This window comes from Staurois parvus, unplaced genomic scaffold (assembly GCF_062004578.1).
Source record: "Staurois parvus isolate SC_StPar_1 unplaced genomic scaffold, SC_StPar_1.0 ptg000283l, whole genome shotgun sequence".
Lineage (NCBI taxonomy): Eukaryota > Metazoa > Chordata > Amphibia > Anura > Ranidae > Staurois > Staurois parvus.
In genome coordinates this window covers 2516723-2539083 of record NW_028318079.1, presented here as the reverse complement: position 1 = coordinate 2539083, position 22361 = coordinate 2516723, and the positions used below count along the sequence as shown (strand labels likewise).

The following is a 22361-nucleotide window of genomic DNA, read 5'->3' as shown; positions in this document are numbered from 1 at the left end:
TGATATGTTTTATCCCTTAGACCTTTCACCATTTTTGTTGCCCATCTCTGGACTTCTATCTTATCAATATCTTTTTGTAAGTGAGGTCTCCAGAACTGGACACAGTATTCTAAATGAGATCTAACTAAAGGTCTATATAGGGGAATTCAGATCTCCATATACTGTATATGTGTATAGTAATCCTAAAGCTGTTAACCTGTTTATCCTGTATATAACACATTGTCCCTGACTGACTATGCTTACACACTCTACTGTATCAATAGAGGGAGCCATGTTTGTCACCCACACAGGACTTCAAGCATGTCTTTCTCTTATTATTTTCCTTAACAGGAGGTGTTGTGAAAGTAATAGTTTACAGAAGATAAAAGTGTTTGTTCTTACAGTTCAGGTCACAAAAAGCTACAAGGATGCTGCATCCCTTGAAAGATCAACTAGTATTTCCTGATCTCGCTGAAAATGAAAACTAATGCAGCCACCACATCTAAGGACTGGTAAGCAGCATATTACATTTTTGTTCTTAGGTTTAGATATATTTTAAGAAGTATATGCTAATGATTCAGAGCAACCCAGGTTTTTACTAAAATGTATAAGAAAATATAGGGCTTGATTTACTAAAATCCGGTGCTGCTCTGTATCAAAACCAAGCAGTGTCCAGGTTCCATTGTCAAAACTTAATTGAAGAAGCTAATGTTAGAATCTGATTGGTCTCTATGCAGAGCTGCACCAGATTTTGCCCTCTCCAGTTTTAGTAAATCAACCCCATAGTGTACTCTATTTATAAATACTGTATGCTAAAAATGTATCTAAAAATAATACCATCTGTATTAACTTAATGGATGATTGTGTTCCTTTTAGAGAGAAGTTCTAATGTTTTCATTTTATTTCTTATTTATTATGGCGGGTACTAAAAATATTTTTTTCTAATGTGAAACATTGTGTTGTAATATTTGCTGTTATTAGAACCAGTTAGTAGGTGGAGCTCTATTTCACATGTTTTGCCAGGTCTCCTTTGTTAAAAAAAAGCCTATTTAGGCAGCTCAAAAGCTCAAGCTATAATTTACATAAACAAATGATTACGTCAAAGGAGTAGCTGATTTCTCATCCTCCTGTTGCCCTCCATTGGGCTCCATAAAGAGATTCAATCAGAGACAGAGTGTCTGAAAGGTAACAGCTTCTGTAATACAGTGTCTATACCAACTATACCAAGGCTAAAGCAAGATTGTAAATATAGAAAAAAAAAGCTATACATTATCACTCAAAAGACCACAAGAACTAAATTAAAGAAACTCAATTATTGGAAGTGATACTGGTAACATGTACAATTCTATAAAATATCTAATCCTGTAGATAAGCAAGATAGTTAATATTTATGCAGCTGTGCTGTTTAGCCTATTGGTCCATGGTATCTGCCCAACAATACGAAAGGAAAGAACAAAGTGACAGCTGGTGGTTTTACTGAATTTGAGGTCAACTATAAAACGACTTAGTTCTGATAATCTTTTGAAATGTCTACTCATTTATATCAAAGTGTTATTTAAAAGCAAAATGCAATTTTGTTATCAAAAGAGAAAACGTACCTACAACATAGAAGATTAAAGGTGCATTATTTCCTGTGTTACTGTGAAATGTGGTAAGGCAACCAACTGATTTAAAATGGGCTGCTAATACACCAAAAACCCAAGTTTTCATAGACCTTCGCAATTTTTGTCTGTGCAGCACCCCCACACACAGATGGTTCCCATTTGTCTATTCTGGTATGCTAAAACACAGGAGGGATGTGTGCTGGCAAGGTACGTTGATATGCAGTTAAAATGAATAGCACTGCAATGCAACGCACTTAACTGCACGTAGTAATGTGTGTTGCGATATTGCCCTGTATTTTTCTGCATGTCCACAACACATCATTGTGAGTGGGCTCTTATAACTGTTGTGAAAATCAGTTTGTAATTAAAGTGGTTCTAAAGCCTGAATGTTTTCACTTTCATGCATATGCATGCAGGTAAGAAACCTTCAGTGTGCAGCTCTGCCCTCAGCCCCTTCCTTACACTTGCCTGATCCTGATCCAATGCTGTGCATGAGAGCAGAAGCTGTCTAGGCTCTCTCTTCCTTCATTAGCTCAGACATTGGCTCCCACTGTTGTCAATTACAGCCAGAGGGAAGGAGCGAGGGGCAGGGCCAAACCACACTTGGTGTGCCTTTTACACAGAGGCCGCTCAGGATCGAGCATGCAGGTGTGCCAAAATAGAAAGCAGCTTCCTATGGTGGCACACCAAGAAGAGGAGGAGCACTGGCAGGGGAACCTGAGAAGAGGAGGATAGGGGTTGCTCTGTGCTGAACAGAGTAGGCAAGTATGACATATTATTTCGAAGAGAAAAAAAAGAGCATTTAGAACCACTTTTAAATGATTATTTAGGATAATCCTGGACTTTTCTTTAGCAAGAAATGGGGGGAACGCAGTTTCAGCACTGAATGAAAGTAATGGCAAGGAGTGCTGTGGTGTGTTGGAGGGTCTGTTAATACTGGCTGCTGGGGTATCTATGTTGGGAGGGGTATTGTGTTTGTGTGGGTCTATTGTTGGTGAGGGGGTCTGCTGTTGCTGGAGAAGGGGGTCTATTGTTGCAGGAAGTATTTTGTTGGGGGATCTATTGTTGCCAGGGGGATCTGTTGTTTCTAGGAAGGATTTATTATGCTGTGCAGGTCTATTTTACTGCTTTTCCTGTTATCATTAACAGTTTCCATACAATCTACTTAGCATCACAAAATGATACTGGATTCTATATTCTCTAAAAGGGGATGGTATTGGGAGGTGGGTAGGGGGTGGAACCAATGGATGGTGCTCGGAGTTCGGGGGGGGGGCGGAGACAAGGGGTGAGTATCTGCACCTATTCTCTGAGAAAAAAGGCCCTGGGATAAACCCAATGCAAGCAGCTAAACATACCGATGAAATACATGTTTAGGATCTGTTTTACCTTCCAAAGAATGATTCATTGCAGTCTGTCTTGTGACCCAACACTCCCAGCAGACAGTACAGCCTGATGCTTGACATCCAACTGCAGCACCAGTACAGCTTGGTCAGGAACACTGCTTACAACACACCCCACCCTCTGTGCATGGACAGTGAAGAAGCATCTTCAGACTTATAAGGTCATCCTTCTGCTCTGTCAACTCTCTCCTCACTGTCAGCATGCTTACTGTTAGCAAATTTATAATTTTACTTTAAAAACCTCTTCATACTATCAATAATAGTATTCCATTAAGATGTATCACTGAGATAATTAAATAAAGGCTTCTAATTAAAAAACGCTTGATGGAAAAAAACACAATTAATAGAGGAGGTTAACCATTTCAGTATAAATGGTACCTTTTAAGATTAAAGCCATACAGCAATTGTTTTTATTAGTCTTTCCTTTTTTTTTCTCTTACGTGCCTTTTCATGTGTCCCGCTGTTTAGCATGATGAAAGGGAAGTGATCATGCTCCATTAATCAGCTCTACATTAGAAAACAATTGAATAAGAGCATTTTAAGAGGTAAAATTGCCTGGTGCCCATAAATGAGCTACGTTATTAAATCTCATCAACAGAGGTATGATAAATAATGGTATTATTATTCACTTTGATTGAATGTTGCTAACCAATAAAGACTTGGGTTACTGAATATACTAAATAGTGTTGCAATGGTGATTTGTTAACTACATTTCAAATGCAACATAATTAAAGGTAATTAAAGCAGTTGTAAAACTAATTATTTTTTTTTCCTAAAATAAACATGTTCTACTTGCCTGCTCTGAGCAATTGTATTGCAAAGAGCAGCCCTGAACATCCTCTTTGGGGTCCCCTTCCGCCTCTTTAGGCTCCTCCTCTTCTGTGTGTGCCTCAGCCCACAGCCCTGCTCTCTGCTCACTGCATTTGACTGACAGAGGCAGGAGCCAATGACTCCCGCTGCTGTCAGCCAAGCCTGTGAGAAAGTGGAGAGAGGAAAGACCTGCAGACCAGCACATCACCGGATCGATATAGGACTCATGTCAGTAATTGGAAAGGAGGGAGAAACAGGCACTGAAAACTTTTGTTTACCTTTATGCATAGAATGCATTAGGATAAAAAAAGTTTTATGACTTTAGAACCACTGTAACTGTACAAAAGGAAATATCTAGACTTCGATAGCTGTCCTTTTCTTTTGCAAATGGTTATTTTCTGGCTGTCAGGCTAACCCAGAGGCAGTTGTTTTTAATAACTTGCTCTAACTCTTCTCTATTTTACTTAAATGCATATTTTGTTGCAGAATGTGCCCCCATTGCAGTGATTTCCCATGTACATCCTGCCAGAGATTATGGACCATTACAGATTGGTTTACCCATCTTTTTAATGGGCATGCATTTTCAATGCTGAAATGGCTTCTCCATACTCCACCTTCCTACAAATTTATCCTTCCTTGTAAAGCGACAACCAGGTGCTAGGCTTTGAACAATTGCATTACCCCCTTGAGTGACTGCAGGGGCATGAAGGTTGTAGCTGGACCACATGGAAACCCACGGGGTCCTAGGCTCCTGTCTGGTTTGCCTGGTAGATAATCTGGCTTTGTTTCATGTCCTCAAAGGCAGGGAGAGGAAATATACTCAATAATGGGATTACAGTGATCTTGTTGCACAAAACAATACTAGAGACAATAAAGCCCACACGTTTCAAGACCTCACCAGTGGTAGTAATTCATGTATTTTGATAGTAAAGCTGACTATACATATATAGAATTTTTTTGGTCAGCTTTCGGGCTCCCTAATGGGTTCCCCAAAACAAGCAGACAGCTCTAGAACTTATTTTAGTGTTCTCTCTGCACTCACTCTTTTCACTCAACAGCAATCTCTCACAGCAAAGAGTGCAGGAGACAGCCCTGAGCTTCAGTCAGCTCACATATATTAGGTCCTGTGGACAGCTGAGGCTAATATTGAAGTCTGACTAACTGGCAAGATGTGGACCTAAGAATGAAGACTTTATCCCTCCAAAGCTCTACATCCGGGCTCTGGGAAAGTTGTGTTCTCCACCTAGTGCCTATATGTGCTGTATACCTGTATAGAAATAGATAGATAGATGGCCCTTGGTGATCCATATTATATGGGCATGTCTGTTTAAGAGTATTTATTAGCTGTGCATATGTGATGGATGTATTGGCTTCAGCTCTAGATCAGATTTTAGGTGGCCATTCAGAGCATAAATTAAATATATTTTGTCAGTTAATGGCTGCTAATGAGTCTGCCTGGAAGTAGAAAAGAAATTTCCATAAAAGTTTGATTTCAGGTTTAACATTAAAACCTATGTAATTGTTGGAAATTTTGATTAAGATGCAAATGAGGTTAAACAAATAAATATGCAGACAGAAAGACACTACAGTAATCTGCATTTTCATATTTCCAGTTTTCTGTTACATCCATTGCACAGGGTGTCTAAATAAAACTGTACTGTTCAGTAGGCACCAGGGTAAGACCTAGTGCACTCAGTATGCTGCACTCAGTTATAGAAAAATTAACAGACACACCCAATCCCCTCAGGTACTCCCCTGTCTTTCCCTAATGCCTAGTATACACAATAAGAATATTGGAGGATTGATTGTCTGTTTATTTTTTTGCATGCTAGTCTCATATTGAAAATGAATAGGTTAATAAAATTACAAAAAGTCTTGTAAGACATACAACTTCGGAAGTGATGTAATGTACTGTATTATATTGTAGTGTATTCTTTAGTTTCCGAGCATGCGTGGTCTTGGTCACTCCATTTAATTCATACAAATACTATACCAATTACATGAAAATCATTCCTTCAATTATTTTACAAGAGAAAATGTTGTGCTTGTCCCTTTGGATATTTTTGCATGAACTGTCATCATCGGCTCTCGAAAGCTGTGCAATAATAATGATCAGATTATGGGACGATCTCTCTGAAATCATTTTTTCATCCGAATTTCTCATTGTGTGTACTAGGCTTAAGTCTGTGAAAGGACAGTTGTAATAAGGGGTGTGTCTATTAATCAGCTATGCCAGTACAGGGCGCTGAAGTGTGGGAGCAGCAAGCTGTGTTTTTACTGAGAGTAAAAGGTATTATAAGGAATTTCAAAATCAGTCACAATGTGGAGGTAACAGAACTGTAAAAAGATGTAAAAGTTATAAGACGTCATTTGGGCTTTAAAGCCAGCAATTTAACCTCTACAAAATAAAACCTTTCTCCAGATCTGTTAAAATTTTAAGCATTTTCAGCTTAATCCATTTAGCTATTGCAGCTTCTAATGTAAACGTTTTTGGATCCAAAAATGTTCGAATCAGTAAACCAGGCTAATGAGAGCAAAATGCAGCTGCCCTATTGCAAAAACATTAGGATGTCATTTTTTTGTTGCAATGACAGGTCCTCGACCACAATGTATGAGTAGGATGACCAGAGTTGTGGACCCTTTCATGAATTAATGTACTGTGATGTTCGCATTCGTGCGGAGAAATGAAAGTATGACCTGCTGATAATAGTAATTTGACAGTGGGAACATAAAGAAACAATGGAAAGGCCAACAGAGGTGCATGCTGTCATTTTATTCCCTTGTTGAAGCCGAGGTGACAGACTGAGGATTAAGGATGCATGGTGGCCTTATAATTATATTTAAAAAAATAAGTTTTCTGTGTGGCAAATCATTTTAGAGTCTTAAGGTGAATAAGTTTAAGCCCAATCAATTTGCCCAATGTGTTCTCTTTAGAAATTAATTTTCCAACAGATGCTGATATAAACATTTTGTGGTTTTGGTAAAAGAGTGCCCCAAGTAAATAAAAACATCCACTTGGTCCATATACAGTATATCCCCCGTCATATGTTTTTCCGATGGAGACTACAAGGGCCATTTCTACATACATTATACAAGCATGGCTCACTGATGTCACCATCAGTAAACCCCCCCAAGACATGCCATGCAATTATTGCTGGAGTGGCTGCAAAGATAATGCAGGTGTTTAGCAGGACCATATTGTATTGGAGGAAGACAAGTATTATATTTAATGCTGCATGCCATGCAAACAATTTCATACACAGATAGAGTACATATAAGAGATCCTTGCCAAAAAACAATTGTCTTTCTGTCCATCCAGTTCTGAAATTCACACTGTTCTGCCACATTTTTCTGCTGCAGTTCAGTAACACTTACAGGTCTCGTCCCCTCCCCCACTATTTGACTAGATAGTAAAATATGAATCGGCAGACTGATGAGCTCATTTCTTGCACTCTGCTCTCTGATCCTATCAGCAGCAGTTTTTCTGCCCCCCTCCAACCAAAAGTCCAAAATACAGCTGGAGGTGGCTTTTGACAGACTGCAGCAAATTTAACACTGGTTATGTTGACAGTCAACACTCCCTGTCAAACTCAGCCTATCAAGTCAATGGCTGCCAAACAAGCTGCTGATAAGGCCTGTTCTTTTAATTCACTCTGGAAAAATCCTGATGAAAGGGCCGCTTGAACCCCTGATTTCTGTGGGCCAACCAATTCTTTGGGACAACTTCAACTAACTGGCCATCTCATAGTAGATTTCTGTGGACCAGTGAATTATTTGGGACAACTTCAACCAAGTGGCCCTCTCGTAGCAGATATCTGTGGTCCAACTAATTCTTTGGGACAACTTCAACCAAGTGGCCTGGTCATAATAGATTTCTTTGGTCCAACTAATTCTTTGGGACAACTTCAACCAAGTGGCCCGCTCATAATAGATTTTTGTGGGCCAACAAATTTTTGAGACAACTTCAACCAAGTGGCCCTTTCATAGTAGATTTCTGTGGGCGAAAGTGTACCACATAAAGTGTGCCATGGCACTGTAGATATGAGTATGGTGAAAGGTGCCTTATCCTAAAGGATGTGGTTTATTGCAACACACCTTTATACATCTTTCAGCATCAGCTTTATTAATGGCTCTTGACATTTGTCATATACTTGGCGTATCCTAAAGGAAGCCAGTTCCAGATGACTTCTCTCTGCCAGATGCTGTAATCACAGGTCTGAACACGGAGAAGGTTACTATATAATGAAATGTGTCTGCGACTGCAGGTCCCGCTCTTATCAGTGTCTGAATAGTGAAGTATCTTCATTCAGGGCCACCAATCCAACATACGCTCCAGGCCAATCTGCCCCTGAGAATATGATGTTCCTCTTATACCCCACATAGTTTTGTCTGTTTCCTGTCTGGATTGATGAACTTCCATTAAGGATCAAGTACAGAATAACTCCCAAAGACAATTTTTTATGATCTGGAAGATGAGCGACGGAAGAGGTCAATCACTCTTACATTACAGCCAAAATTAGCAGTGACAATACTTCATTTCAATTTAATGTAACAATATGAATGCAAGTCAGATGGTCTCACTTATTAAAGTGGTACAATGAGCAGTAATGATGTGCAATGTGCAGCAGTCCAATGCAGCTGATCAAATTTTAGTGTACTGGAGTAATAATAGTGAAACATTTGTTGAGTGAATTTTGCATACTGATCTTTGAATTACCAAATACGCCAGAAAGAGATGGTATAGCTTTAGAAGAGAGGAAAAAACAAACGTGTTTTATCTCCTAAGGCCATATACTGTACATCAGTGTTACTGGCCAGTGGAAAGTCGTAAGTGCTGCAGGACCAAAGTCCATCATTTACACATGGCCTATCAGGGGTTTTGATGCATGGGGCTCAACAATTGGCCTGTGGGCTCCATGTGGCTTGCTAGCTTTCCATGTGTGGTCCTCTGTATCCTTGGCGGTCTGCACCACTTGTTGGGCATTTGTGGGCAATGGGTGATGGGTACTTGAACACACTCTGTGTTTCAGCACCAGTACTTGCATTTTTGTTTTATTTTCATTCACCACATAGTCTTGGGCATTGTTTACTTACACTGACCACTGGTGCTGAGGCTTTTTCTACTGGTCTATGGTTTTGAGATAATCCTATTTTTTGTATGTTTATAAGCTGATGTTTTCAACTATTTTTCTGTTTTTATATAAAACCCTTGTTTTGCAAATAAATATGACTGGCCATATAATTATAGATTTTTTTTGTTCAGCCTGCAGATACTGCCATCCATGCTATCCAGCAAGGATAGATGACTACCCAAACAGCATCAGATGCAATCGCTCTTCAGCTGACAATTTTCCACCTGGGTCCTTCTGTTTTTAATAGAAAGATGGCAGGTAGGGGTGCTGACAGGGCCACCCATGAAGTTAATTCAATCATTGTATGGCCAGCGTACAATATTCATTAAAGGTTGCACCCTTGAAATAGGTGGTAAAGAGCAGACGCTGTTTTCCTTCAGGCTAACTCTATGTGAATGAATCTGAGAGCAGTGAAGAAAGAAACAAGGAAAAGGGCAAGGGGATCTCTGACTTATTTGTGTGTTACGTGGACACGAGTTAATACGTTTTGTAAATAACAAGCATTTTTCAGCCAAGCAAAAGAAAACAAAAAAACAAACACCTACACATATTTATAAAGCACATTGCCAAAGACAGCAGATCTTAATAAAAATGAATGGAAAAAAAGTATAGGAAAAGAGCCTGGTCACATGGCCTGCTTCAGCCATGTGACCTGCACTCTTCTAATCACAGAGCTCTCTCTGCTGCACTAAGCATGTCTGCTCTGCTGGCTCCACACCATTTTATAACCAGACCTTAAAATGCAGGCCATGGAGTGTTCATAGCTCTGTGGTGTATAACAGAGACCAGACAGCATTATCTTCTTTCTGCCATAAATAAAGGTATATTTTGTTTACACTTTCGAATGTGGGGGGGGCAGTAAAAACAGGTAGTTGAGCCGTGGACGGGGGGTTTACATAAATTGCTCCTATGATGCGTTCAGTGGGCAGTACTGCCCATCAAACCCAACCCAGTCAACTAAATAGGGCCAAGCACGTGCAATTCATGTATTTTCAGTGCAGTGGTGCACGTTTTTAGTGGTTAAAATGGGAGGTGAGGAAGCAACATAGTGCCTCCTCACTGCCTGCCAAACACCCTCTGTACATCGATCCTACACAAATCATTCTTCAAAGGGAAAGGCATAGATAAACTAACCTTAAGTGTACTTTGTATTGTAAAGTTTTCTAGAAAGTCATTTGGAATGGTACATTAATTATTTTGCTTCCTGATATTTTCTTGATTGTATATCAAACACAAATGTTTCTTGTAGAAGACCTAAAAAGACTTCCAGTAATGACTTTATAAGGCAGTAAAAATCAGCATCTACTAAACAACGAACAATGGCAAGCTTTACAGACTGGTTTTGTTTAGGATAAGTCAAAAGCGTGATTACTAACCAGGACTACTTATAAGGAAGAATAGACTGCAAATGTTATGAACCTATATGCCTGTTCCCAAGTACAGCATGTATATAATCCTAAAATATTCTCAAAAACATATAGTCTGCAGTTTTCTTTGAGAAATCAAGTAAAGCTAGATAGTTACTTTTTGCTGTAAGGGTTTGAAACAATGAAGTTGCTTTGAAAATACAGCCACATTTTTCATTCTTACAGTTTGGCGTGTGTGATTGTAGAACTCGGAGCTCTGGTCATCCAACAGAGTAGCATCATTATCATCACCACTGTGCACCCAGATCTCTTTTCTCCATGAGTTCATGATCTAAAATTCTCGCTCTCACCTCTCCCATTGTGAATGTCACAGGAAAGGTTATTCAATTTGCTGCGAGGTCCCCAGAGAGGCCACGGATTGAATGTAACACAAGTAAACATGATGAGTTCCCATTCAGCTTCCTTTCAATGAAAAGAAGTTTCAACTTTGACACAATGAATGCTATTCAGATACTCATTTACATGATGAAATGTTTCTAAACAGAGATGTATTTGAAATATATTACACAAAAAATTCATTTATAGAGGAGAGAAAATCACGGTGTACTTGGCATGTTGTCTGCCGGCTTAAAATGCATTGAGTTCCAATATCACCACCGTATAACTCAAACACTATCGTCCTTCTCATTTTCATCATTCATGTCCTGGTGGCTATGGACCTGTCTCATATATTAATGTTCTTTTACTTTTGTTGCCAAGAGACCATGCTACAATGAGTTTATTTTTTTATCTACCAAAGACAGCACTACAGTTATTACGGGGCTCATGACATGCCCTGAAGCAAACATCAGGCCAAATGTTCTGTGCATCACAGCAACAGAGACAATAATGTAAACTGCAAAGAGCCCCTATCCCTATTCCAGTAATATTTAACACTCATTCATCTGTGTTCATCGTACTGTTCAGGCCAGGATACTCAGCTTGCAACAAAACTGTTGATCTGCCAATACAATTCAATGAGATTTTAACAGCAATTAGAAGAAAGCTGATTCAGCTTAGAAGAAAGTCAAATGCAGGTCGAGAGGAAGTCAACCAAGGGTCAAATGCACCTATCAATGCTCTTGAAATTATCTCAGAAGGTATTAGTAGGTTCCAGTTGACCAGATTTATCCTCTGGTGACAACTTTTATGGTGACAACTCTAAAATTAAGGATTTTCCTCTAATTTTCTGACTTGGTAGCAATGGTCAAAAAGACAAATGGGAGGGTAAATCTCCTCAGCAGGGACACAAGCAACAATAAAAACTCCTTTGTGCTGTCTACGAGAGCCTTGGAAGCCATTGGAGTGGGTTAGGAACAGGAAGGATCATGGAGTGATTGTATAACAGCAAGCACTATTTTGACCTTGATTGTTGTAGGGGTCACACTGCATGGTAAGGAGTTTGGCAATCTCTTCTGGTGTTCGTGGCTGAATTGGTTCGCTAGTGTCATGTCATCAGTACTGTTGATCTGCTTGTACAAGTCAATGGGAATGCAAATACAACTAGAAGCAAGCTGATTCAGCTTAGAAGAAAGTCAAATGTAGGTTGAGAGGAAGTCAACCACAGGTCAAATGCACCTATTAGAGATGAGCGAATCAAACCAGGCGAAGTGGAATTCGTTTCGAATTTCAGGAAAAATTCGATTCGCGTCGAATCCGAATATTTGCATACTTCGGGTGCGCGAATCGGATTTTTCCCGATCAGCCGGCAAAAGTGTCCCTGCAGAGAGCTCCGCTATTTCTGACAGTTCTCTGACAGTTCCTTCACATGTACAGCGGTTGAAACATTGTATCTATTTGTTTCCATTTAGGATACAGATGTTTTTATTCGGAAATAAATAGATACAATGTTTCAACCGCTGTAAATGTGAAGGAACTGTCAGAGAACTGTCAGAAATAGCGGAGCTCTCTGCAGATACACTTTTTGCTGTACTGGAATACTTCTTCTTTTCATTCTTCTTTTCATTCTTCTCATTCTTCTTTTCATTCTTCTTTTCATTCTTCTTCTTCTTTTCATTCTTCTTTTCATTCTTCTCATTCTTCTTTTCTTCTTCATGAAAAGAAGAATGAGAAGAAGAATGAAAAGAAGAATGAAAAGAAGAATAAGAAGAATGAAAAGAAGAATGAAAAGAAGAAGAAGAATGAAAAGAAGAATGAGAAGAAGAATGAGAAGAATGAAAAGAAGAATGAGAAGAATGAAAAGAAGAATGAAAAGAAGAAGAAGAAGAATGAAAAGAAGAAGAAGAATGAAAAGAAGAATGAAAAGAAGAAGAAGAAGAAACTTTTCATTCTTCTCATTCTTCTTTTCATTCTTCTTCTTCTTCTTCTTTTCATTCTTCTTCTTCTTTTCATTCTTCTTTTCATTCTTCTTCTTCTTCTTTTCATTCTTCTTTTCATTCTTCTTCTTCTTCTTTTCATTCTTCTCATTCTTCTTTTCATTCTTCTTCTTCTTCTTTTCATTCTTCTTCTTCTTTCCATTCTTCTTTTCATTCTTCTTCTTTTCATTATTCTTCCTCTTCTTTTCATTCTTCTTTTCATTCTTCTTCTTCTTTTCATTCTTCTTCTTCTTCTTTTCATTCTTCTTTTCATTCTTCTCATTCTTCTTTTCATTCTTCTCATTCTTCTTTTCATTCTTCTTCTCATTCTTCCTTTCATTCTTCTTCTTTTCATTCTTCTTTTCATTCTTCTCATTCTTCTTTTCTTCTTCATGAAAAGAAGAATGAGAAGAAGAATGAAAAGAAGAATGAAAAGAAGAAGAAGAATGAAAAGAAGAATGAGAAGAAGAATGAAAAGAAGAATGAAAAGAAGAATAAGAAGAATGAAAAGAAGAATGAGAAGAAGAATGAGAAGAATGAAAAGAAGAATGAGAAGAATGAAAAGAAGAATGAAAAGAAGAAGAAGAAGAATGAAAAGAAGAAGAAGAATGAAAAGAAGAATGAAAAGAAGAAGAATCTTTTCATTCTTCTCATTCTTCTTTTCATTCTTCTTCTTCTTCTTTTCATTCTTCTTCTTCTTTTCATTCTTCTTCTTCTTTTCATTCTTCTCATTCTTCTTTTCATTCTTCTTCTTCTTCTTTTCATTCTTCTTCTTCTTTCCATTCTTCTTTTCATTCTTCTTCTTCTTCTTTTCATTCTTCTTCTTCTTTTCATTCTTCTTTTCATTCTTCTCATTCTTCTTTTCATTCTTCTCATTCTTCTTTTCATTCTTCTTCTTTTCATTCTTCTTCTTCTTCTTTTCATTCTTCTTTTCATTCTTCTTCTTCTTTTCATTCTTCTTCTTCTTCTTTTCATTCTTCTTTTCATTCTTCTCATTCTTCTTTTCATTCTTCTTTTCATTCTTCTCATTCTTCTTTTCATTCTTCTTTTCATTCTTCTTCTTTTCATTCTTCTTCTTCTTCATTTCATTCTTCTTTTCATTCTTCTTCTTCTTTTCATTCTTCTTCTTCTTCTTTTCATTATTCTTTTCATTCTTCTTCTCATTCTTCTTTTCATTCTTCTCATTCTTCTTTTCATTCTTCTTTTCATTCTTCTTCTCATTCTTCTTTTCATTCTTCTTCTTCTTCTTTTCATTCTTCTTTTCATTCTTCTCATTCTTCTTTTCTTCTTCATGAAAAGAAGAATGAGAAGAAGAATGAAAAGAAGAAGAAGAATGAAAAGAAGAATGAAAAGAAGAATGAAAAGAAGAAGAAGAATGAAAAGAAGAATGAGAAGAATGAAAAGAAGAATGAGAAGAATGAAAAGAAGAATGAAAAGAAGAAGAAGAAGAATGAAAAGAAGAATGAAAAGAAGAAGAATGAGAAGAAGAATGAAAAGAAGAATGAAAAGAAGAAGAAGAATGAAAAGAAGAATGAGAAGAAGAATGAAAAGAAGAATGAAAAGAAGAATAAGAAGAATGAAAAGAAGAATGAGAAGAAGAATGAGAAGAATGAAAAGAAGAATGAGAAGAATGAAAAGAAGAATGAAAAGAAGAAGAAGAATGAAAAGAAGAAGAAGAATGAAAAGAAGAATGAAAAGAAGAAGAATCTTTACATTCTTCTCATTCTTCTTTTCATTCTTCTTCTTCTTCTTTTCATTCTTCTTCTTCTTTTCATTCTTCTTTTCATTCTTCTTCTTCTTTTCATTCTTCTAATTCTTCTTTTCATTCTTCTTCTTCTTCTTTTCATTCTTCTTCTTCTTTCCATTCTTCTTTTCATTCTTCTTCTTCTTCTTTTCATTCTTCTTCTTCTTTTCATTCTTCTTTTCATTCTTCTCATTCTTCTTTTCATTCTTCTCATTCTTCTTTTCATTCTTCTTCTTTTCATTCTTCTTCTTCTTCTTTTCATTCTTCTTTTCATTCTTCTTCTTCTTTTCATTCTTCTTCTTCTTCTTTTCATTCTTCTTTTCATTCTTCTCATTCTTCTTTTCATTCTTCTTTTCATTCTTCTCATTCTTCTTTTCATTCTTCTTTTCATTCTTCTTCTTTTCATTCTTCTTCTTCTTCATTTCATTCTTCTTTTCATTCTTCTTCTTCTTTTCATTCTTCTTCTTCTTCTTTTCATTCTTCTTTTCATTCTTCTTCTCATTCTTCTTTTCATTCTTCTCATTCTTCTTTTCATTCTTCTTTTCATTCTTCTTCTCATTCTTCTTTTCATTCTTCTTCTTCTTCTTTTCATTCTTCTTTTCATTCTTCTCATTCTTCTTTTCTTCTTCATGAAAAGAAGAATGAGAAGAAGAATGAAAAGAAGAAGAAGAATGAAAAGAAGAATGAAAAGAAGAAGAAGAATGAAAAGAAGAATGAGAAGAAGAATGAGAAGAATGAAAAGAAGAATGAGAAGAATGAAAAGAAGAATGAAAAGAAGAAGAAGAAGAATGAAAAGAAGAATGAAAAGAAGAAGAATGAAAAGAAGAATGAAAAGAAGAATGAAAAGAAGAAGAAGAATGAGAAGAAGAATGAGAAGAATGAAAAGAAGAATGAGAAGAATGAAAAGAAGAATGAAAAGAAGAATGAAAAGAAGAAGAAGAAGAATGAAAAGAAGAAGAAGAAGAATGAAAAGAAGAAGAAGAATGAAAAGAAGAATGAAAAGAAGAAGAATCTTTTCATTCTTCTCATTCTTCTTTTCATTCTTCTTCTTCTTCTTTTCATTCTTCTTCATCTTTTCATTCTTCTTTTCATTCTTCTTCTTCTTCTTTTCATTCTTCTTCTTCTTCTGAGGATGAGGATGAGGATGAAGAAGAAGAAGAAGAAGTAGGATGAAAATAAGAAGAATTCCAAGCCGGCAAAAAGTGTATCTGCAGAGCTCCGCTAAGTGTATCTGCAGAGCTCAGCGGTTGAAACATTGTATCTATTTGTTTCCATTTATGGAAACAAATAGATACAATGTTTCAACCGCTGTAAATGTGAATGTCAGAGAACTGTCAGAAATAGAGGAGCTCTGCAGATACACTTAGCGGAGCTCTGCAGATACACTTTTTGCCGGTTTGGAATTCTTCTTATTTTCATCCTACTTCTTCTTCTTCTTCATCCTCATCCTCAGAAGAAGAAGAGGATGAGGATGAAGAAGAAGAAGAAGAAGAAGAAGTAGGATGAAAATAAGAAGAATTCCAAGCCGGCAAAAAGTGTATCTGCAGAGCTCCTCTATTTCTGACAGTTCTCTGACATAGAACTGTCAGAAATAGAGGAGCTCTGCAGATACACTTTTTGCCGGCTTGGAATTCTTCTTATTTTCATCCTACTTCTTCTTCTTCTTCTTCTTCATCCTCATCCTCATCCTCTTCTTCTTCTTCTGAGGATGAGGATGAAGAAGAAGAAGAAGAAGAAGTAGGATGAAAATAAGAAGAATTCCAAGCCGGCAAAAAGTGTATCTGCAGAGCTCCGCTAAGTGTATCTGCAGAGCTCCGCTATTTCTGACAGTTCTCTGACATTCACTCCATACAGCGGTTGAAACATTGTATCTATTTGTTTCCATTTATGGAAACAAATAGATACAATATTTCAACCGCTGTATGGAGTGAATGTCAGAGAACTGTCAGAAATAGCCTATTTCTGACAGTTCTCTGACATTCACTCCATACAGCGGTTGAAACATTGTTTGAACCGCTGTATGGAGTGAATGTCAGAGAACTGTCAGAAATAGCCTATTTCTGACAGTTCTCTGACATTCACTCCATACAGCGGTTGAAACATTGTATCTATTTGTTTCCATGTATGGAGTGAATGTCAGAGAACTGTCAGAAATAGGCTATTTCTGACAGTTCTCTGACATTCACTCCATACAGCGGTTGAAACATTGTATCTATTTGTTTCCATGTATGGAGTGAATGTCAGAGAACTGTCAGAAATAGGCTATTTCTGACAGTTCCCTGACATTCACTCCATACAGCGGTTGAAACATTGTATCTATTTGTTTCCATTTATGGAAACAAATAGATACAATGTTTCAACCGCTGTATGGAGTGAATGTCAGAGAACTGTCAGAAATAGCGGAGCTCTGCAGATACACTTAGCGGAGCTCTGCAGATACACTTTTTGCCGGCTTGGAATTCTTCTTATTTTCATCCTACTTCTTCTTCTTCATCCTCATCCTCTTCTTCTTCTTCTGAGGATGAGGATGAAGAAGAAGAAGAAGAAGAAGAAGTAGGATGAAAATAAGAAGAATTCCAAGCCGGCAAAAAGTGTATCTGCAGAGCTCCTCTAAGTGTATCTGCAGAATAGAGGAGCTCTGCAGATACACTTTTTGCCGGCTTGGAATTCTTCTTATTTTCATCCTACTTCTTCTTCTTCTTCCTCTTCATCCTCATCCTCTTCTTCTTCTTCTGAGGATGAGGATGAGGATGAAGAAGAAGAAGTAGGATGAAAATAAGAAGAATTCCAAGCCGGCAAAAAGTGTATCTGCAGAGCTCCGCTAAGTGTATCTGCAGAGCTCCGCTAAGTGTATCTGCAGAGCTCAGCGGTTGAAACATTGTATCTATTTGTTTCCATTTATGGAAACAAATAGATACAATGTTTCAACCGCTGTAAATGTGAATGTCAGAGAACTGTCAGAAATAGAGGAGCTCTGCAGATACACTTAGCGGAGCTCTGCAGATACACTTTTTGCCGGTTTGGAATTCTTCTTATTTTCATCCTACTTCTTCTTCTTCTTCTTCATCCTCATCCTCAGAAGAGGAAGAAGAGGATGAGGATGAGGATGAAGAAGAAGAAGAAGAAGAAGTAGGATGAAAATAAGAAGAATTCCAAGCCGGCAAAAAGTGTATCTGCAGAGCTCCACTAAGTGTATCTGCAGAGCTCCGCTAAGAAATAGCGGAGCTCTGCAGATACACTTTTTGCCGGCTTGGAATTCTCCTTCTTCTCATCCTTCTTCTTCTCATCCTTCTTCTTCTTCTCATCCTTCTCCTTCTTCTCATCCTTCTTCTTCTTCTCATCCTTCTTCTTCTTCTCATCCTTCTCCTTCTTCTCATCCTTCTTCTTCTTCTCATCCTTCTTCTTCTTCTCATCCTTCTTCTTCTTCTCATCCTTCTCCTTCTTCTCATCCTTCTTCTTCTTCTCATCCTTCTTCTTCTCATCCTTCTCCTTCTTCTCATCCTTCTTCTCATCCTTCTTCTCATCCTTCTCCTTCTTCTCATCCTTCTCCTTCTTCTCATCCGTCTCCTTCTCCTTCTTCTCATCCTTCTCCTTCTCCTTCTTCTCATCCTTCTCCTTCTTCTCATCCTTTTCCTTCTCCTTCTCATCCTTCTCCTTCTCATCCTTCTCCTTCTTCTCATCCTTCTCCTTCTTCTCATCCTTCTCCTTCTTCTCATCCTTCTCCTTCTCCTTCTTCTCATCCTTCTCCATTCTCATCTCCAAGGGCATTTAAATTAAAGGTACAGTGTTCTGCACTAATTTAAAGGCTCTCTGAAGCCTAGAAAGCCTTTTTATAAGTTGAATTCGTAGCGAATAAATTCGCATCGAATCGAATTTCTTCCTCAAATTCGGCGAATCAGCCGAATCGAATTTTTGAATAATTCGCTCATCTCTAGCACCTATCAATGCTCTTGAAATGATCTCAAACTGTTTTCAAATGCAAGCAGAATGCACCTGAATGCCAGGCTAGCCATCAAAATGCCCATTTGCTCAGGTGCAAATTGTGCACTTATTAAGAAGGTCTTCCCAAGCCCAGAAGAAAGATTGAGTGGTGCTGGATGAGTTATTTATTTAAGCCAGCCATTTACGGTGGCCTACATATGGCATTCCTCAAGCAAGTTCAACCAACTCATGCTCACAAAAACAACTAAACAGCTTAAGGCAGCCTACTAAGACCAATTTTTATCAAGCAATGTAAACTGTTGGTGGTTGTTGGCTCAATGAATTTGATCATCTTTGTGATTAAAAGCAGATTGAGAGTGGCTGAAATTGATATAAACCTGGCCAATATTAGGGTGGTTGCCAAAGAGAAGAGAGCACCTGCACCAGCAGGACACTACATGTTGGTGAAGATGTGGTGCACCTGTTTGCCTTGGCTGGTGTAACACCCCTCCCCCCCCCTTCAAGGTTGGCTATTACTGCTTAGTGTTTGGGTTGTAAAGCTATTGTCTTCCAATAATATTCAGCAGATCACAGCCAGATTCCTCCATTTCAGTGCCAGATTTGATCAACACCAATATAGCAGTTGAAATATGACTTCTGTAAAGGATAAAAATGCTGAGCAGTTTGTAGAGATGCTGTTTGCTGGAAAATGTGCCTCACAGTTTTAAGACATTCGCGTTGAAATAAAGAACATGCATTGCCTGATGAAAATGTGTACAATTATATATTTTACTTAAACTATGCATTATACAGGAATTGTTTTGTCCCATGGAGAATTCTGCAGCAGACAAAACCAATGTCCCAGACTCATTCCTTTTTGATTGTTACAGCTTAATTTCAGCCAATTTTTGGATAAAGTGGGCAAAACTATACACTTAGCATGTATAGCTTTTTTTTAACAGAGTAGGAAAGAGAGAAAAAAAAACATTGGGATATTTCTGGTTGTCGGTTAGAGAGATTTCTTCCTGTCCCAGATATTCAACAAGAAATGAGAGGAAATCTCTCTAAATTCACCTCTTATACCCAAGGGTTCCTCTAGGGGTTGCTAGGGGTTCCCTGAGCAGTGAGCAATTCCTGCCTCTTAGATACATTCCCACTGACACCATTGTTCTTTTTAGCAATCTGTAAGGGGGTAATTCTTCCCAATGACCACAAGTGTAAAAAGCATTCTTCCCACTGACTGACACACTATTTTATCATGAGTTGTAGATACAGTCATTTTTAGCAGGGGTTCCCTCAGACTGGAACATTATTTCAAAGGTTCCTCTGTGTTGTAAAGGTTGAGAAAGGCTGTTTTACACAGTTGTCATTGGAACAGGTGTCCACATTGGAAGATTTGCCCTTTGGTGACAACTTTTCTGGTGACAACACTAAAATTAAGGATTTTCTCCTAATCTTCTGACTTGCAATGGTTAAAAAGACAATTAGAAGGGTGAATCCCTTCAGCAGGGACACAGGCAACAATAAAAAACTTGACAGAAGAACTAACCCTTCCACAATCAATCCAAAAATGTATTTATTTATTTTCTGTGTGGGAGCACTGGGAATATTTTCTATCACTTTCCTATCCTTGAGATACCCTCAAAAGTCATGGGGGGGGGGGGGGGGGTGGTCACAAAGTTAGTAAAGCAATAAAACTGATTTTGAAAATTCTAAAGTAAAAATCTGTCCCTGACCAAATAACCTACTGTTACCAGAAAAGATTATATTCTACACTCAAAACACTTACCAGACCTTAGATACAGAGCAGTGGCATACACAGAGTGAAGGGAAGTCTTCCCAATCTTCCCCTTGGCTTTGTGTCATGTAGCACATTAGAACAGCGTCACTGACCCTAGCTACAGAGCTGTAGACAACAAAACTAGCAGCTTTTCAGGGACCCCCATAGCAATACAATAAGCGGCGAGTGGTGGGGTGGCAGCCTTCTAAACTTCAGGACAACTGATCACAGTGGCTTAGCACTTCTGTGTTGCAGTACTAGGATCTTTGGTTTGAATCCCAGCTCAAATAATGCCTGCTTGGGGTTTGCATGTTCACCCAGTGCTTGTGTGGTTTTCCTCCACACTCCAAAGACATGCTGGTAGGATAACTGGCTCCTGTCTACAATGGCCCTAGTATGTATACATATGACATAGGGATCTTTGCTTGTAAGCTCCTTAAGTGCAGGGACTAATGTGAATGTACAGTATGTAAAGTGCTGTACAAATTGGTGGCTTTTTTTCAACTAACCTAGTGATTTGTTAGAAAAGGGGCCAAGGGTTGTGGAAAAGAGGGTGCTCAGCATTTAGCATCAAAGCGTACCTTGTTTTTTCTATTACTAGCTCAACTCTGTGATGACTCGCCTCTCCTGCTGTTGGATTTTACCTACTTCTGTCTGCTATGCGGATGCTATAGAGAATTGTTCATTATTATGTACTCAAAGTACTCAGATGGCACTCCCCCATGCTCTGATGATGGACTGTCCATTGGCTTTGGTCTTGATGATGCTAAGACCTTAGATGGCGGGAGTCTGGGGTAGAAAACACTGCAGAGATTGTTCTAGCAGGAGCATAAGTAAGAGGGTAGGCAAGAGGGTAAGTGTTCTAGGAGGATCAGTTACGTATGTAGACCTACTTTTCTATGTCCCCTAAACCTAAATGAGCAAATAATTCTTGCAGTGTGGGTGCAGACCCACTGCAAGAAATATTTGTTCCATTTGGACTATAAATGTAATTTGTAAATACAAGCAGTGCAAGTACCTGAATTTGACATTGTATCAGCCTCTTACAGTCTTTATAGAGCACAACTGCAGTGTGAGAGAAAGAAGCAGTACAAGGGGACAATCAGTTCTTGTGATGAAAAGAAGCATGCTGATAGCATAGAGAGAGTAGAGTGACAGGCAAATGAGTGCATCACCAAGCTGCTTCTCCTTCACTGTCCAGTCACAGGCTAAGGCATATTTGGGACAACCTGGGATCAAAGAAAGGGGGTTGAATGATACTGGCCATCAGACTGAGGAAATCAAGAGGCAGAAAAAAGTAGTGCAGGGGAAATCTCTGTATTGAAGGTAAATATTGCCTGCAAAAATGTTTTGTCATTTTATGTTTTAATGGCCTGTTCATGTTTAGATTATTTTTTTGTCTGGCATTCTGCTTTAGTGCCGATTCATGTGCGGCACTAAAGCAGAACCTCATCCAATCCACTTGACATGTGAAAAAACATTGTTTCTTATGGTGCCTGTTCACATATGTCTTGTGCACTGGCGGTGCGGCTTGAAAAAAATTCATGTACGATTTTTGAGCAGTTTTGGTCTGGTTCAGGTGCGGATTACAGGCTATTGACTTCTATGGGAACCATTTCTAAACCGCATATGTGTGAACAGGATAATGCTGAGAGCTAATCCTGTCCTGAACCTGATGTAAACCTGACATGAACTGGTGAACAACTACTGTCTCAATTCTCTGTGAAACCTGTTCTTCAATCCTCACCACACGTGTGAATCAGCTCATAAAGACAGATGTTGGTCTTAAATATTTTCTGAAATGTGTCTATTAATCTGGTAAACATCACCTGAAAGCTAAAATCAGGCTTATGGTGTAAGATCTTGCTCTGTACGTTGATGAGCAGGAGAGGAAGGTATTTATTTGGTTGAAAGATTGATGACATGACACCATTGCTATGATTTTCTCCAATACTGTTTGATTTAAGTAGGCTGAATTTTGTGTTTTTCAGACGTTTCCTTTGAAAACGATTTCTAAGATATGACCCTATAATGAATACTACATAAAACAACTTAATTTGATAAACGTCCTTCAAAGCCAGTTACAGGCAAGCCAACAAGACTTCCCGTAGTCATACTCACTTAGAGTAGCCCAATTATCTCCTAAAGATACCACTGGGCGTATTGTTTATATCTTCCATTATAATTAAGATATTTCTGCCCCCATATGTCGTAGATTTCACTGGGTTTGAAATGTGAAAAATACCATTATTTATGTGCTTACTCACAGC

The 22361-nt window shown here is 38.1% G+C and overlaps 1 long non-coding RNA gene across 1 annotated transcript in view; it reads left to right on the top strand.

Moving 5' to 3' along the window:
- Positions 1-336: 336 nt before the first annotated feature.
- The window catches only part of LOC149458552 (uncharacterized), a 57919-nt gene continuing 35894 nt past the window's right edge, over positions 337-22361 (top strand). The window contains exon 1 of the long non-coding RNA XR_016313404.1: positions 337-491. This is a non-coding gene — a long non-coding RNA (uncharacterized LOC149458552). The remainder of the gene's footprint in view (positions 492-22361) is intronic.